Below are 15268 nucleotides of genomic sequence, written 5' to 3' on the forward strand. Positions count from 1 at the left end.
ATTCTGTCATCTATATACAGTAAGGATTTGTACACATAGTCAAGAAGAAAGAAAATACAATGGTATTCTTTATTTGCTGTTTTAAAGTAAAGGAACTGTGTATTCAGATAATCCTTTTTTATTATTAATATTATTTTCCGTATTTATTTATTTATCTTCATTTAGCTTTCAAGGATGAAAAAAAAAACAAAAAAAAAACAAAAAAAAAAACACTAATAGGCCTTCTCACCTGAGAAAGTTATTCTCAGGATCCACTATTGATTAGAACACATTTCAGTATCCTAAAATCTTCCCAGTGTTTTTTTCTCTGGCTGGAAATGTTCAATTTCTCTGGAGGAAATATTGTCAGTTTGTTTAAGAAGAAAGGGCAATCTCCATTCTTCTGTTCAATATCAAATCCTTTAATAATCTTAACCTTCTCTTTGGAAAAACAATCTTTCATCTAATACCTCCTCCTTTTCAGAAAAAAAAAAAAAAAAAAAAGATTTTGAAAGACTCTTCTTATGGGGGTAGTATCTTAATATGTAGACTGTTTTTATTTTTACCTGTACTGTACTGTTAACAACTGTTTTTGATGATCTTTCCACCCAAGATAGCATTTCATCTCATTCTTACTCATGCAGTATTTTAACCGAATCTTTGCATTTGGCAATGAAAATAATCACCACTATAGATCACATTGTTAACAGTTTACAAATGGAATTGTCATGAACAGGAACTAGTCCTTGTTACAGTGGCTGCTGTATTAATGGAGAGTTCATAAAAGTGAATGACTAGGAATCTGGTGAGTGAATTTTCAAAAGAAGACACATAATTGGAGTTTAATCCTAAAAGTCTGATAGCTTTATTTTCACTGTATCTTGACTGTGTTGTACCATTGAATTTTCTAGCTTTTGTCGCTTTGGCACCTTGTATCTCAACGTATTGAGGTTTCTCTTCTCTATTATTATTGTTATTCCTAATATATGTAATTGACCTACATATAGTTTACTCAGGAAAGCTTCAATATCTTTCTTTTCTGTGTTATTTCTGATTTGCAATTAATTAGACCTTTCCCATAGCATATATATCCCTAAAGGGTAGGCAAATTCCAGAGAAGGTTGAGCAAAAAAGATCAAATGCAACATGTTTAAATACTGTGTGAAAGACGCTAAAGGATTAGACCAGTTATGCATCCATATATTACATGGCATTGAAACTATTACAGACTCCTGAAAAGACTCACATATTAGGACATTGTAAAAGGAATTTTGTACAAATGGCATTAAGCTTATAGTATTTCATACTTCCCTCAATTTGGATAATTACTTACTCCCAAAGACTGCATGCTTTTTAAGCTTTCGATGAAAATGAATATACTCCCTTGGCTAATTCTAAATGCTAAATAAGCACCCCCTTTTTCTGGGGTTTTTGTACTGACTTAATAAAATAGTCTGTATAGTATCAGAAGAGCTCTCTAATAAACACATATTTAACTATATAAACATGAGAATGGACAGAGCGTAATTATTTCACATGGAAATTAGAAGTAGTGTTAGTAGCTGCAATAAGATGATGAATACAAATGTTTATGTAAGAAGATTAGTTACACAACTGCTTGTAGGTATTCTAATATGTGGTTAAGGTAGGGGACTCCTTTTTCTGCTTGGAGGAACTGACTCACTGCAGACTAGTGAAAAGAAACAATTGCCTGTTTGATTTAGTTCTTGCATCACTTTCTACGGAGAAGAAATATTTATATAAATAAGAGTGTTCTTTGTTTTTTGTTTTTTGTTGTTTTTTTTTTCCTTATGGATTTGAACTGATATCCTCAAGGAAAATATTCTAGTTTTGTTAAGAAGTTACTGAAGAATATCCTTTGTTTTGAAGAATTTTTGAAGGTTGCCAGTGTAGTTAGCCAGGTCAAGCCAGAGACCCACAGGGAAGTAAATCTCTTTCTAATTCATTGCCCTGTTCAAATATGCCTTTGAAGCCAAAAGTCTTCAGGGATGGCTTCATGAACAGAATAATTATCAAAGCAAATAATTTAAAAGCAATCCTGAAAGCAATTGGAACCAGCCAGTTCATCATTGGCTCACAATGAAGTTGTGCATCTTGTTGAACTTTCACCTTTTTGCTTCCTTAAAGCCACACAATCAAACACTTAAGAGAATATGGAAAGTGTGAAAATATTTAATGTAGCTGCTGGAAGCTGTTTCAAAGATCAGATCATAATGCCACCTTTCACTAAAAATTGTTCTAATAGAACTGCACATTTAAATCATGTTATACACATTATTTGAATTAATTGTTTCCTTAACTGTATTTGTCACTTCAAATTTTATTACACTAAGATAAAGCTGATTTCTCAAGTGAAGTACCAATTTTAAGTATAGCTACAGTATAACGCTAGCAATTTTTCAGCAAATGACAGTTGTTTTTTTTTTTTTTTACCATGCTGGTGGTTATAAAAATAGCAAAAAGTTGTTAAAACCTCTTTTCCATCTTTAGATAACCATGTTGTGAGTCAACTAAGATTCATAACATATTTTTAATCTTTAGCAGGAAAGGAGCAAAATAATTGGTGTGTCTAACTGTGTATCTGTTTCAAAAACATCAAAACAATATATGCAATGGTTTCTGAAGGAGAAAAAATTGTACTATAAAATGGTAGCTGATAATATGCCCACCAGGTAAACTTTTTATATGTCAGAGTTAGAGATCAAGGTTACAACTAATAAAGTATTGCAGAAGACGGTAATTGTCTGGTATATATTCTGATTATGTTCTGATTTCAAAAATAGTATTTTTAAAATAGTACTTTGAAGTACTGGAGAGCTCATCTGAGGCTCTACTAGGTATTAATAGAAACATGTCCTTTAGTATAAGTAATCTCTTCCACATAGGGAGAATATATTGTTCAAAATAAGAAGACATGTTTCATTTTATAATTGGTTGAAAACTCATGAGAAATAGTTGTTCATTCTGAAAAGTACTGTAGTGAATAAATTGCCTCTTCTGCTTCAGAACTCTAGAAATCTTATCTTTTTGATTCAATGTTTTCCTCAAAAAGTAAATTGTGAGACTAGGAGAGAAGAAAATTCTTCTCCTATCTTTTATGTAGAAAGCAAAATATTAAAGGAAATGATATCAAAGATCTAATACTGTGGATTTTGTTTTGGTTTATTTTGGCAGTGAACCTATTAATGCCCATTCTTTTGGACTTTTTTTTTTTTTTTTTTTTTGAGTTGAATAAAAATGAATTCCCTCTGAACTAAATCCTAGCAAATCTAATCAAAGGCAGCCACTTCACTGAGGGGGAACCAGGGGTGGGAAGGAATGAAATTACAACTTTCTTAGAGATCCTAAAAAGCAAAATGGAAAAAAGCCATAGTCAATATAATAAATCATAACATCATACAGAGCTTATTTGAAGGGAGTTAAGCAATACTGATTAAGGAGGTGTTGGTGTTAAGGTTGTAATCAGGGCGACATTTCAAGCCTTACTTTTGTAGCCTGCTAACAAGCAGGAATAACATTTATTTTGTGAACAGTCCTGCACTGATGTCAGGGAAAGACGAGGAAGCAATTTTTTTTCCATCTTATTTCAGCTGTTGAACAAAAGCATGTAGGATAAATACTTTGAGTTATAAAATGAGGTCTGTTTTATAATTTTTCGCCCTGCTTCTGGATGAAAACTGCCTTTTCCAAGTATGTAAATTAACATCTGCAAAATCAGAACCTGGAAAAATTAAAATGGACTTTTACATTCTCACATTAACATCTATGTTTGTACATATGAATGTGAATATGACAGCAATATTCTTCCAGGTGGGAAATCTGTAACTAAAAGTCTTATTTTTCTCTCATATTGTGTAAATTGAAAGTAATGATGCTGAATTCATAGAGCCCAGGTTACTCTAAAAGTGGTATGTCATAGAAAAGAATCAAAAGACATTGAGTCCTTGGGCTGCTGCATGTCTAGTATTTAAACAGTTGAAAAAAAATCTAATTTTCTTACTAATTTGCATAGTCTAAATAGTGTGTACTAACAAACTACAAAGAAAATATGACACTGTCATGTACACCTGTTGAAGAACATCATGATGGAACAAAAACTTATTGTTCCTCTAGCAAGGCTGCATGTGTGTATGTGCAAGCTCAAGTTGCATAGATGATAGTTCTTTGTTTCAATTATGTATATGCCAAATATGCTATTGGTGAATCTCATTCTAGTATCCAGTTTTTACTGCAGCTACTGAGAACCTGTTAGTGATAGTATCACTGCTGTAATCTTGTAGTCCATAGGAACTTGATGAAATGTTAGTTGTTTAAGCATTATTGTATACTAAAAAGTATTGCCCTGAATTAAATACTGGCATGGAAAGGTTCTGCTTCTGTTAACCTTCAGCCAGCCTGAATGATTTGAGAAGGTGACTATTTACTATATCTTGTCATAAAAGAAATTTTATTAACTTAATGATTTTGTATAAAAACATTCCAGAAATGATACATGCTCCTAATTTAATTTTTCTGTAAGTTAAATACCCAGAAAATGTATAGAAGAGTAAGAAGAAAGTTCTAAATGACACAGATATGACCAAAGAGTAATCACATATAGGAAAGAGCCTGATGGACCACCAGCAGGCATCCAAGGCAGTACCCATGAGCTGTGTTCTTTTTCTATACCTCTGATTTTGTATCTCTCAGAGAAGGAGGAAATACAGATATGAAGATGAAAAAATAGGAAGAAGAAAATCCACTTACCAAGCTAATCTTACTCTAACTAACTTTTCTGTGACTTTTTAAAATAAAATATGAGATTCAAAAAGACTAACAAATAGTGCACATGAATTAGGGAAACAAAATTTAAAAGAATAATCATCAACAATAGGGGAAGAGCAAATGTGAGCAAGGAGAAGCAAGTTGCTCTTCATCTTTCTGAACATAAGTGGATTAAGAAGCAAGCCTAGAAGGTATAAAAGTTTTGATGAAAACAAAATGGGTTTCTGGCAACCTGTCATAACAGTTATGTTAGAAAGATGGTTCTGATGGGTACAGGAAACATGGATCCAGAGGAAAATGTCTGTAACTGTAGGGAAATCGAATATGACTACTGAATGTTGAGACTTGATACTTCATGGAGTTTGAAGTAAAGCTTGGAGTGAAAATAATGTGTTGTGCGAATAATGAAGATAAAGAGTTCATGCACCATGTATCATGTAGGATAATTGAAATTTCCAATGTCTGGTCATGTTTATTATTTGGGGAAATGAAAAATCAAGGTGAAAGTAATTAGTGTGATCCAGAAATTAAGTGAAAATTCAGTGTGGAACCTTAGAAATGTTGTCTCAAGATCTCTAATGGAGAAAGTCAAGAACTGTAGAGCAATTGAATGACAGAAGTATTAAATATCAACTTAGCAAAAGCATCAGAAAAAGTCAAGAAAAAGAAAAAAGTAGAAAACCATTCTGAAGATGCATTGTTGTATGAAAATTCTGTGAGATATGAGTCAGGTATTTCAGATGTTATTTAATTCGAAAGTATGAAGACTACAATGCAACTGATTATAGCAAAATAACTCTCCACCTTCAAAATTTATTTTATATACTAGAGAATAAGACCTAGGACTTCTAGACCTCATCAGAGTGTGCTAGAAGATTTGGATTTCCTTTTTTGTTGTTGTTGTTGCAGTATTGTGCAGGAGAGTAATGTATCAGTGTTAACAGAAGTGACTTGTCTGGTGGTCTATTGGCTATTTACTTTCCAAGTATTAAAAACCATGAGTACATACCTACATAATTCCTGAAGCTGGATGAAAAATAATGACTTAAATAGCATTTAAGTTCTCATCTGCTTTTCATTTCTCATTCACACATTCTAGTTTTATTCCCCAGAACAGTGAAGATTAGAATTTTTTTCATACTATAATTGAGGACACTACAATCAAAGTGCTGATAATTGTATGTAATTACATGTTGGAGCCAAACTGTGAAGAGAAGGTTAAGCACTTCAGAAGAAGAAGGAATGGGAGATTTGCAATTTCTGCATAAGCACCCCAGAGTAGGGTCATCCTATTCTTTGTACTACTGGAAGGCTGGAAAATGACCTTTTAGTATGTTCTCAAAATATCAGTGACCAACTTTTTGAGAGATTGAATATAAAGTTTAAAAATCATGGCTTTATCCTTTCTTCCAACTAGCCTGTGAAGACAGATATATTAAAGACAATCCACAGAGCCACCAATGCGAGGCAGAGATTTTGTGCTACTGTTTAACCTACATTATTTAATATGTGGACATGTGTTCTGCACTGCTCAATTACAGTATCTCCACATATTGTTATGGTTTGATGCCTAGGAATGCAGCTTTTTATAAAGGACTTCCTGAGCATGGCTAATTGCTTGCTGAATCAGGTAAACTAGTGGAGACTCAATTTTTACAGCTGCCTCAGCCTTTCATTCTAGAAAAGCCTCAAAATACTTACCATTGAATTAAACTCTATGGTAGCTTATTGGTAGTTTTTTGCTGAAACGATACTGTTCCTACAGCAGTAATTCCCATTTCCATAGTAAAATCGTGTTTTACTTATCCAGCTACTTGAAAAATGGTATTAGAGTGGATTCATTTCAACAATTTATATTTTCTTCTATAAGACCTTCTGTTTTTAAAAGCCTGATGTATTTTGAAAGACAATCACAATGTTAGAATGGATCATTTTTTCCTTCTTGGCAGTGTCAAAACAAATATATGTTTATATATATATATATTATATATATATATATTATATATATATAAAAATATATATATATTTCCATTTACTTGGAATTGCAATCTTAATAAATTTAATTTTTTATTCTCTCAGACCTAAGCAGAAAATATTTGGTCATTCTGAAAAAGTAGAACCTTACAATTTTTAAAAATATTCAGTATTCTCCTGTGTAATAAGAAATTGAGATTCATACTTTCATATAACATGCTTTTCTGTAGAAGACCCATTTTCTGAGCTGCTAATTTGCTACAACTCTCACTTGCAGAATTTTATAATGAGACTCATTGCATAAATAACTAAATATAAGATTATTCTTTTGAACCTGAGAAATTATTGCAGAAGTGGAAGGAAACCAAATACTCTTCTCTCACATACATAAGAAAATTCAATCCACCTCAATTTCCAGCAGCACTGGACATTTTAAAAAAGATTTTATCTAATTAGGTTAATAAATAATATTGAACTGCTGAAATCTGAAATTCATAGCCATGGACTTTTTTCATAAATCTATTGGAAGAAGTGGAAAGATTTCACATGATGTAACAGAAATTTTCTTGTTTCCTGTTGAAGCAGAATGTTGTGAAACACAGAAATCACCTGATAATATTTTATGGGCTAGAGTTTTAAATAGGTGAATTTGGTCATTCCATATGATCGTACTATCACTTTTCTAACTCTTTGTGTCTTTTTTCTTTAACAAAATATTTATTGTTATTTATAATCTGGAAATGAAAGCTATGTGACATTCTCTCCCAACTACTTAATCTTTCTTTATCCATGTGTTGTAATCACAAAATGATGTCTCAAAAGAATGACCAAATAAACTCTTAATCCTTCAAGCTTCAGATTAATTCCAGTTGGCTGTCCTCTACTCTTGTAGACCTGCAATATTATGCAGAAATTGGACAGAGTATGTGAGGACTCAGATTAGTGCTATAAAGAATTTTCTGAAATACATGACAATTAAAAAAAAAAAAGAATTGTAACATATGCAACTGGGAACAATATTTAAAACCCAAGCTTCCATTTCTGTTCTGTTCTGTAATTTCAATACTTTTATGGCAGCTATTACCCCTAATTATCAGGAAGCTCCCACTAGTCATGACTAGGGACTCTCCTGTGGCAACAGCTTGAACCAAATTAGTAACTGACTAGAGCTATTACAAACAAGGCTTTTTCCTACTGGCAGATGGCAGTCAAGTTTGCAAATGGGAACAAAACCCCAAATGCTTATAAACAGCGATGTTAAATCATTGTACAGGAGGCATATCTTGCAAAATATCTAGTGGATATAAGCATTTGTATCTTTTATTAAGATAATGATTTAGTAACTCTCTATTAGCCATTCCTAGGACTCTGAAAGTATGCACGTGACTTCTGAACAAGTAACAACTTGATATTAATATACCAGGTTTATTTTTTCTCACTATTTCTAGAAAGTACATTAGATAATTTTTGTTGATAGCATTGTAACGACCCTCAGCTTCTTTCATACTTCCTCAGAGTGTTAATATTTTATATGCAATCATACTTGTGAGCTGTAAAAATGTTTATGATTGTGTACAGAGCAACAAAATGTTTCACATTTTAGTTGAGTCATTATACTGACAGCCCTAAATACAAAACACCCCATATGAAAGAATCTTACTGACTGGATTCTTGACTCAATCCCCAGAAGCTTAAATTGGGAAGTGATTTCATGCTCATACACTTCAGGTGCTATTGCAGTTTCTTCTTTTTATTTATTTGTCTGTTTGTTGGTCCATTAAGTTGATGATAACTTATGTGCTCACATATTTTATTGAACTACTGAGCTGGGGCTAAAGAGGTAAAAGGTAGAAAGAAATGAGTACTTCCAAATATGAGTAAGTTCAAATATCTACTGAATTGTTTAAATAATTTAAATTAATCTTTCAAAAAGTAGGATTCACAACTGAGAAAGACACCTGTGGATTTTAGAAACCAGGTCTTCTAGCCGATTACAGTATTCTGAAGAATACCTTCTTCAAAAGTTTTAAACTTACAAGATGTGCAAAGCAGCACAATATTTCTACTGAGTGGGCAATAAGAGTTTGATACCAAGTTAAACATTTCACAGAAATGAAAAGGTAGCATTCGTAACTTCTGTTTTAGCTTACTGTAAAAAAGCTCATGAAACTGAAGGATCAGCAAGAAATTGGAGATAATTTGGGCAGTTTTTATTTGTTTCCAACATGCAAAACTGTTAAAATAATATTTTATTTAATGAATAATTAGGAGACAACTGCATTGTGAACCACTAAATCATTTAACTGCTTTAGCACACAAAAAAAGAGCTCATCTTGAATTTCATTCAGAAAGCTTTTGACTGGAGAAATTCTGAGCTATACTTTTATTCCTAATTGAAAGGTTTTCTTTCTAGGATAAGCTGCCAAAACTTTATTTTCACTTGCACTATTGCTTCGCACACAAAATGTATTTAATAAGAAGGAGATCAATACTTTGCGTGTAAATTTTTACATTTAAATTTCCTTTCTTCTCTCTGAACATTGGAGTGCCAGTGTTCTTTCTTTCATAATTCTTTCCCCTGATAACTTTAAGTTTCAATTAGTCTTATTCTCAGTGTTTGTGCATCTGGCTTACAAAATAAATGGATTTCTACAAAAGAAAAAAAAAAAAAAACAACAGTACTACTTCACACAGAAATTCAGATAATTCAATAATTCAACATCATTAAGACTCATAAGTGCATCAATAAAGAGAAACTAATAAATTCAGGTGCATTATGTCACAAGAAAAACACTTTCTGCTTCTGACAACTGCTGGCTTATGGAGGCAGTGAAGATTAAATGAACTGGTTAAGTTAAAATGAAATTCTGGCCAAATACACTCATTTTGCTGAAAAATCAATTCAGTAACAGAATTATTTTGATAATCAGAATAAGATAATCTTCTGATTGTTATCACTCTTGTTAAATTGCGAATACTGGTTCTATGTTCTTAGTGGATAATTTTATTTGAGTGTTAATATATACATTTTTTAAAGTAGGATTTATTCACAAAGTTTCATGAGCTGTTTCTTTTCTTACCATATGACTAGGAGTAATACTTAAATATCAAAGGTAAAAATACATTTTGCTAGGAAGCATATCAAAGAAATAAGACAATTTGTTTTTCTTATTTAATACTATTGTGTTGTGTAACTGCATTGACCTCTGCGATAATGTCTGAGTACTCAACACATCTGTAAACACACAGAGGCTAAATATGAGTTTAAAAACCTAATTATAAATGTTCATTAAAAATATAAACTTATTTCTTGTTCACCTTCAAAAAACTAACACATTTATTCTTTAGATTTTTTGAGCACCTAGAAAAATCATTGATTGTTTATTTATTAGTACTTTATGAAATATTTAACAGGTATTTTTGAGTTTATTGTGCATGTATTTTTTTCTATTTTCTGGCATTTATTAGGTGATATGATTATCTTTCATAACAATTACAGATTCTGAATATGTACTGATGTAAACAGGTGAGATTAGCAAGTGAATTAATCTGTCTCTCTTCTTCATGGGTGCTGTGGTGAGGAGAATCAACTATGGCAAGATTCAAGCAACCCAGACTTTTAGTGATTCGGATTTTAGTGATCTGGATATATTCCATATGAAATACGTGATATTAATATTTCTTGTATCTAAACTTGGAGGGATTGTAACTGGGAAGATTTTTCTCCTTTGAGTGTTTTGAACTGAAAAGTACTAGCATGTATCAAACTAATGAGCATAATTAAACACACACACAGGAAAAAACAAATTCAAACACTACAGTATGACTACTAACTATATGGTTTATACATGACAGAAGTATGTTCTGTGCCTGGAATTGTGCTTTACTTTTTTTTAGTGATACAAGGGACTGTATTATCTGAATTTTTTTCCTTAGTGGGCTATTGTTGCTTTCCTTGACCAAGACACTAAACGTCCTCAGTGAAAGCAGAGGTAACCGTAGAGCATTTTCATGATGACCTGAACATCTTGACAACAGAGTGACTCAACAGTTTTATTGCCCTGTGTCTGTCGGCACAGTCCTCAGGCAGTGCTGAGCCTATCTATCAGTGGTGGAAGCAGGAGTCAACATGCAGTATGATACCTGTGTCATCTGCTCTGCTTCCCAGGTAGCTCAGGGGATTTTCTCTGGCTCCTTAACCCATGTTTTGTCTCTTCACAGCCAGGAGTTGGGGAAACAGGCACTAAGAGCTATTTTTTTTTCCCTTGCTGAAACCTCTAGCTCTGACCTTAAACAGAAGGTCTTGAAGCAAACAGGTATATGCACTCTGACTTATTCAGGAATATTTTGGACCCATGACATGACAGTGACTATTATAGAATATATCAGTATTATAGAATTTTTCCTCCTGCTACAGGTAGATTTGCACTGTAAAAGCATGTTCTTGCAATTGAATAGGTATGCTGCCATGCCACACTAAACTGTGTGACATTAATCTGTATTTGACACATTTATATTGTATTAGTAGTTATTGTTAGTGGTTTGTTGTGTGGCATGATTTGAACCTTAAAAAAAAAAAATCACTTAAAAACATTATGACACATGGTTGCAGTTTTCAGCACACTAATAACATGGGATGTGGTTCCTTGTCATTTTCCCTTCTACTGCTCTTTCAGGAAAAAGGCCATTGCTTGTTTTCTTCATTGAACTTTTTTCATAAAAGTAACACTTTGTCCTTATGGAACAGCGAGTTTTCTAGTAAACTTCTTTATTTACCATTCTTTCAGATATGACCTAGAGAAGATAATAAGGAAACAAAATGAAGCATTCATATTCCTTTGTCTCCTATACTCAAAACATCTTCTCTCAGTAAACAATCTGAATAAATAAATAAAATAACATTTTTCTTGTTTCCTCATGTCTTACTATTGGTATATAGTCATTCTTTATCTTACAAAGTGAAGATCTTTTTCCTTAATTGTGATGAATAGTTCTCCTTGACATTTTTGAATGTTATGCATGATCAGATGTGACAGAAACATAGAATTTCTGTGCCTGTGGTTGATACAAGAAAACAAACTAGCTGAACCTACAATAACCAGATGCTGCTATCTGAAGATGAATTCAAATTTTGTCTACATTTTCCGAATCTCCAATCCTTAAAAAAAAAAAAGTTTTGATTAATCTAGAAGTCTGTATGGCAGATTTTTTTTTAATTCACATTTTCAAGTATTGAGATAAACTAGACTTACATTTTCAATACTGCTAAATACATTGTTCTACCAACAGCAAATGTGATACAGGATTTCAATGTGAGAATCATGCACAACTGGAAAAATAAGACATAAATAGGGCACAATTTCCGCTTATTTCTGGATTTTCTTTTTCAGTAAGGGTAATTCTATTGCAGTTGATTTCTTGGTTAAGATATTTTTATTCTAGAAAATAAATATTTGTTGTCTTACACTTTCAGGCAATTCCCATTAAGTAAATGAGAAGGTTTGTAGGTATGTGCCTTCATAAAAAAATTGCCTTTTGAGTAACAATCTGCTCTTTAAAAACTTACATATAGAGTCTCTTGATATTCAGTCTGGAGAATAGGAGGCTCAGGGGTGACCTTATCATTCTCTACAACTACCTGAAAGGAGGTTGTGGTGAGCTGGGAGTTGGCCTTTTCTCTCATGTAACAAGCAATATGAAAGAAGGAATAGCCTCAAGTTGCACCAGGGCAGATTCAGTTTGGATGTTAGGAAATAATTCTTCTCCAAGACAGTGGTCAAGCACTGAAATAGGCTACCCAGTGTGATGGTGAAGTCACCAACACTGGAGGTATTCAAGAAACATTTAGGTGTTATAGTGAGGATCATAGTTCTATGGGAAATATTGGTGGTAAATGGACAGTTGGACTGGACGATCTTAGAGGTCTTTTCCAACCTTGGTGATTCTATGATTCTATGATATTAGTAATTTCTGTGTGATTTAAAAACATAGCTAAGGGAATAATTTTCCCTGGAAACAGGATTTATATATATATATATATGTATGTATGTTTGTGTATATATATGTATGTTCTTCCCTTAGTTTTCTGCATATCAGTAAAAATTTGTTTAGAACTTCTATCTTTCAATTTGAAGCAAAGATGTATGACTACAGTAAATTGATAGGTGATAGGCATTTCTTACCATTACAACAGCAATCAGAAGACATAATTTGATATTGAACTCTGTATATCATTTCAGATAGCTGAGAACTTGCTATTATGTCAAGAAGTATATTTTTCTTTCTTTTCCTTTCTTTCTTAAGAAGTTGTGCAGAATAATTAAATGCATCCCCCAGATATCCTTACAAAATACAATCTTACTGGACATTATTTTAAAATTGTAGAATACTTTTAAACACTGAAACTCTTGGCATCTCTAAGAAACATTGCTAGATTCAAAAGTCCACCCAGAAGCAACTTAAAATTGCATCTATTCAAAGCAGACTTGATGTAAAAGGCATACATCAACTGTGTCCTGTATTTTAATAGGAACATAAAATTTCAAGATGTTTTTCTGTTGGAAACTTTTCCTGCCATATTTTTAACAGGGATTAAGCTCTATTCTCAGGAACACATCAGTCCTGTGTTATGATATAGTTCCACATAAACTGATTTTTTATGAATCCCTGCATATTCTTTAAAGTACACCCAAAGTTCAATCTAATCTAGATGGCATCATCAAATTTTTATACCATTACTATAATTACATTTGCACACACAACTCAATTACTGAAGATATGGATCGTTACCTGCACAATTTGATTATGAAATTTAAATCAATATATTTGATATAATTACAGTTAAGGTTACAGTACATTTTGTCACAAACCACATTATACATTACTGTCTTGTTTTATGCATTTTAATAATTCACTTTAATCCAGTATACTTCAATAAAAAGGGATATATTTCTTTTGGGGTAATTTCACTAAATGGGAGGAGATGGGAAAATGTATTGTACATTAGCAAGTAAAGCTAAGCAAATAATCTATCCTGCATTTTGTTTTAATAATCTACATGCACAATGCTGTATTATGCTAGCAAAGAAATATCCCTGTTTTGCTCTTTTATTCTGTGTTCATAGAATCTGATCCATAGGAGGGAATTTATATGAGGAGACATGCAAAATTAAAGCCAAATTGGATGCTATCATACTACATGTGCTTTAATGTGGTTGTCCAGGTGCCAATGAGTTTCAGATTGGATTCAGAGCTTAAATTTGGACAGTCTGAACTAGCAAATGTGTGATAGTGAGTAATTCGTATATGCACACTAATTCATGCATGCACATTAACTATCACTACACAGCAGGGAATCCATTCAGAAAATACAAATATGCACTTCTAAAACAGATTAGGACAAGAAGCAATTTGAGATTATTTGATATTGAAGAAAAAATTTTTTAGGTTATTCCCATGGAATCTCATTAAAAGTAGAGTTTAATTTGGTTCAAAATATATCCATACCTGTGCTGGGGCAAAGCTAACTGTATAGTATGACAAATCTTTTGTATTTTGAGATTACCTTTGTGATTTGATATAATTTCACTCAAAGTGAAATAGTTATTCATTTGCTTGAAAGGAAAACATCAAATGTGTTTCATCTTAATCATCCCTTTAAATGCCAAGGTGCTTCATCAAGCTCTATGTTTTTATCTCCCTTATAGGTCAAATTATTAACTGTAATTTAAGATTTTTTCATTAATATGCATTATTAACAAACACAACAGTAATGTTTATGCTATGTTAATTAATGTAGTATACCTCTTGGCACCTACAGATCATGGCAAATAATTTATTGCAACCTTCACATAGCCTGTGAAAACTGTCCTTGTAATACTCATTTATTTTATTTTTATTTGGATGATTTGTGTTTAGTGTGTTTAGTGTGTTGTCTGTGTGCCTCACAGACAAGAGGCATATTTAACTGTGAAAGGCCAGATTTTCAAAAAAAAAGCATGTAGCAGAGCCTGTTTGACTTTACAGTTCTATAGTTATTTTAGCACAGAGAAGTTAATATATTCCCATCTTTGAATGATAAACCATGCTATCTTAGAAACTGTTAAATTCTACAATAATATATAAAAATAGAAAGATTTGCTTTAGTTTAGAAGTAATGTTATGTCTATTCTTTAACCAATTTGATTTCTTTATTAGGGTCTTGGCTAAGTATGGTGTTAGAATTTCTCCCTTCTCCAGAAATTTACTTCTTCTATCTTCTTCCATATGAGTGTTAAAGCAGAATGATTATGAAAGGTCATTTTTTCAAATCAAGGATTTAAAAAGTCATGCAATTTCTGTAAGAAGAAAAAAAAATCTTTCTTAGCACTTTCTTGAATATTAATTCAAAGAAATTTTGGTTTTCAGCTTTTAAAGTCCCCTTGAACCCAGAATCACTCATTATTTTTTACTTAATTTCTTGTTCTGATGTGTATGTTTTTCATCTCCCCCCAGCGCCTTGATCCTACGATATTTTTTCCTAATGGTTTTG

Source organism: Phasianus colchicus, chromosome 9, assembly GCF_987193195.1.
Source record: "Phasianus colchicus chromosome 9, bPhaCol1.hap1.1, whole genome shotgun sequence".
NCBI lineage: Eukaryota > Metazoa > Chordata > Aves > Galliformes > Phasianidae > Phasianus > Phasianus colchicus.